Raw genomic sequence first — 4,649 nt, 5'->3', positions numbered from 1 at the left:
TGTCACAAACTTTAAATTTGAAAATTGAGAATTTCTACATTTTTTAAATTAAACACCTGTAAAATTGACTTTGTAATAACTTTGAGATAATGTTACAAAAATAAATAGTTGAAAAATTGATCTCTTGAGTAGTGTAACCTAATATTCTTTTAATGTAGATATCGTGATCAGTGTAAAAAAGAGATACGTTATACCTTTGAAAAAAGAACAAAATTGACTTTTATCTGCTCTGAGCGTCCGACTACAAAAAAACGATTAACGTCAGATTATATCCCCTTAAAAATCAGGCAAGATTGTTCTTATGTATTTTTGTTTATCGTCAAAAACAAACGAGTTATTCAGGCGTCTCGTTTTATTTTATTTTTGAAGTTCATTACAGATTTAAAATTTATGGAGAATCATTGGCTTTGTAGTTAAATCTTTTCTTTAATTCTTCAATCGTTATTTTGCCGAGTACTTAAATCCCCAAATGGGGTTTGTGATAAAAAATGAATTAATGCGATGAGTTTTAATCGTCTTGCATTTGATTGCCTGGGATCTTGGCATTAATAGCTAAGAGAAGATTATCGCATATAATAGTTGTTGCTTTTTTGTTGAAATTCAGCCTTCGTGGGTATAAATTACGGTTGATTAAAGTTTCAGAGTGAAATATTGATTAGTTGATCTTGGTTCTCGATTTTTTTGGGGAAATTTCGTGTTGCATTGTCGATATTAAAGTAATGGGGATAGGAACATCTTTATTTATCTTTTGACCTTAGAATTACTCAGACATTTATGTCTATAAATAAATCGTTTTAGTTTTTAATTTATTTTATCTTATTACTAATATTTTTATTAATCTCGGTAAAATAGAAGATAAAATTAACAAGTTTATTATTGTAGAATTATATTTCAAAATCTACAAATTCAAATCTACAAATCTTTAAATCTGAAAATGATGAAAACTTGAAAGTAATAAATTTTAAATATTCACATTCAATTAAATGCTGCAATTCAATCAATTTATAAATGCCTCACATATTTTCATATAAAATAATACGTTGTTTAAAAGTTCTATATTTACAAGTTAAAAAACTGTAAATAGTAGAGACACAAAATTAACGAATGCACAAACTGTATTATTTCAATTTGTAGTGTTTTCCATTGCAAAGTTTTATTGCTTAGCAATGATCAGAAAGTTTGGAATCTCCATCACCCTTGCAAACTATGTAAATTACTTGGCGGGTAATCTCGGGATGTGATGTTCAATTAAAATTCTGGAAAATGTCTGATGAAGAAGTTTATCGAGATTATCGTAAGAAAATAGTTGAAACATTTATTTGGTTGTTCAGTAGTTGAGACGTTTTTTCGACACTGACATTTCTGATTAAGGTAAGAGAAACAGATTGCTAAGAAGAAATGGAATTTATAACTAGAACGCCAGAATTGGGCAGAAAGGTCTCGATAAATATTTCAGGACTCGTACAGAATTATTTTACCTCCATGTACAAGCAGAACTTTTTACGATTATACTATTTACACCAAGTGTATCTTTCGTCCCAAGATTTCGAATTAACTGCAGATTTTTCATTCGGGACAAAAAAGAAAGAACTTTACGCTTCTAAATTGTTTGCCAAGTAAAATTTACTTGTTATACAGAAACAGTAAAAGAGGATAAAGATAAAGTAACGAGGCATTAAAAAATTGCAGTTAGGTCGTAATTAATGCATTTCCTCTTGTACATTCTTCACCAAGAAAATTCTGAATTTATTTATCTCGCCATCAAGGTTCCGAGTAATGGAGACTCAAGACAGCGTTGTTTGACCAAGACAAAGGAAACGTTCATTAAGAAAACGCCATTAGGAATGAACTTCTTTATCTTCTTTTTCTTCGTCGCTTCTTTTATCTCTTCGTCCTTCTGTGACTAATCTGCCAAGTGTAAAAACGAAAGAGACTTCGTATTAGGCAAATCAAGTGCTACCTCAAGAGCGTATCTTCACACTTCATCCACTTACCGTTTCCATAGCGTTGTATGTTCAAGGGTACACAAGCACTTTTATTGGTAATACAAGCACTTCTGTAGCCACAGTTAATGGTAACAAACATGAACATTCTACATTTGTTGAAAAATATCAAAGTATACATAAGGGTTGATAATAAAAAGAATATTGTGAAATATCATATAACAAAATATTTTTACTAAATATGATGAAGCATATATGACTCAATATGACTAAAAAATGTATTATTTATAAATAAGATAAAATTTTGCACAATATAGCAGTAAATCATATTGAATCTTTTTGCGAACAAAGCTACATTTTGAAGCATACATAACCTCTTTTACTTCTTTCAACATATGATAGCTCCTGCAAGTTTTTCAACAAATATTTAGTTATTACTGCAGCTATTTTAGAGACTGTTTTTGTTTAAATATTTCTCGAATTATCATACAATTTTTATTCTATGCAGTTGTCATTATAACAAATCAAAGTTGCTCCTTCAATTGAAGACTTTGATAACTGATACAAATTTGAATTATTTATATAAAACATTGAATTATTTATATTAAACACGCAAATAACATTAAGTACAAAGTATATAAATTTACATTAAGTTAAATATATAATAAAATAACCTTCAAAATCAGCAAATGTAGCAGTCTCCATTACTCCATTAACGTATCAGTTAGTGGATTCGCTAAAATATTCTTCATCGCAAGAAAGTATCGTGAAACGCCTTTAGTCTTCTTCTGGATTCCCATGAACCCAGAATCTTTATCGAACCTTTTCAAATATATATTTACATGGTTGCAATAAACTTGAACAAACTGCTGGACGCTCGTTACCCAGTTTACAACGTCGATTATCGACAGCTTTAATGGCTCGGGCTGAGAAATATTCTGTTTCTGGTGTACGAGAGGGAACGAGTAAGGAAAAAAAAAGGAAGAAGACGAAGAAGATGAAGAAGGTGAAGGAAGACGGATAAAGAGATATCAACACGGATTTTCTCGGTATCCCGCTAGCAGCGGGAAGTGCTCGTACCTCGTTCCGGGCCGTCTCAAGGATGGAAGGATCTTCTGCAGATATTCACCTTCGAATCCTGAAGAAACGAGAGAACCAGCGAGAACCGAACTCGATCGCCATAATTTACGACGTCGACGTACCGGGAGAACCTTATCGCGCGATTCTGATCAGCGGCGAGAGAGACTTCGACCCCGCGATACAAAAAACCGTTCGAGATCTCGTCGAGGTCGTTACTCGAACTCGCCGAGTAAATGAGGGACTATCGAAACCGAAGGCAAAGACGCGAGATTCGAGCTTTGCACGTGTTCTCTGACTCTGATCACTCATTAGTTAACAGCGTGATCGAGAAACGTACCCTGAGGTACATCAGTTAAACCATACGTTTCCTTTTCTTATGGGGTTCATTGATAATATTTCTTACACCTTCGTTATTTCATAATCAAGTGTACGTTAAATTTATTCTTCCGAGCTGGTTTTTCATTTCTTGTCTGAAAAGTAATGACACATTATTTTATGTAACACTAGGTTTACTTCAAATGTTTAACTTAATATTTTTGCTGTAAAAAAATCTTGCGATGTACTTTTTGCTTCATTAAAACGGACCATTTTAACGAAGTAGCACTACTAATGGTTGATTATCATGCGATCCCTGTTTTGATCCTGAATTCATTTATTGGAAAATATAATCTCTGCTTCAGTGTCCGTGTTTACCGAAGTTTATCTGGTACGTAACAACATCGGACGATGAAAAATGAGATCAGAGGTTGATTCTACAACTCAACTTCGTCTCCAATAAACGGAGAACGTTCAGAGATCGAAGCTTAAACCGTGATATCAGTGAAACTTCTCCCCCCGGTGATTTTATAACAGATCGGTGAATCGACGAGTTGTTCGTATCAGAGAAATCGTTTGACCAACTCGATTTCTATGGCAAACAGAGAAGTTTCGTGGTTGTTTGTTGCGCGAAGCAGAAATTTAGAGATCATTCGTTAACGCTCAACCGGTGGTGTTCTCCCCTCGTTTTTTCAATGATCGATCATCCGTCCGGTTCGCAAAGAGGGAAAAATCGAGGACAGGTGAGACTTTCCTTCAGTTTCGTTTCGCTCTACCTGGCTCCTTCACGAGGCAAGTGTGCACCGGCGAAACAGTTTTTCGAAAAACTATTTGGCGAAACGGCGGCGTGTCGATGTTCCCAGCAGGAGATTGCCGGGACTGCGAGTAACGCAAGAAGCAGACACGCCTCTTTCCCTCTTTAACAGATCTCGCTTGCAGATATCCCGACCTGGTTAAATTCATTTTCAGGGACCTCGTGTAATTAACGTCTTCTTCCATTTGTCTTCCGACGTGGTCGTTAGGGTTGCTGGAAAAACACATTTCTACTCGGCTGCGATTCCTTTTCTTTGACCGTCTTCTGTTACATTCCATTACCACGGTATCGATCTTTAACGGGATTCTATCTTCAGATGGATAGATGATTTAAATGAAGCGGTTAGCTCTATTTTTATTTCGGAGTTAGCTCACTATTGGAACCTAAAATTTATCATTTTTTTTGACAAAATAATACAAGGGTATTTATTATGCATATTCTGGAATTTATTTGTAGAAAAATTTGTTAGTTATATGGAACAAAATGTTATAACCACC

Source organism: Megachile rotundata, chromosome 1 (assembly GCF_050947335.1).
Source record: "Megachile rotundata isolate GNS110a chromosome 1, iyMegRotu1, whole genome shotgun sequence".
NCBI classification, from domain to species: Eukaryota; Metazoa; Arthropoda; class Insecta; order Hymenoptera; family Megachilidae; genus Megachile; species Megachile rotundata.
This window is presented reverse-complemented; position numbering follows the sequence as displayed.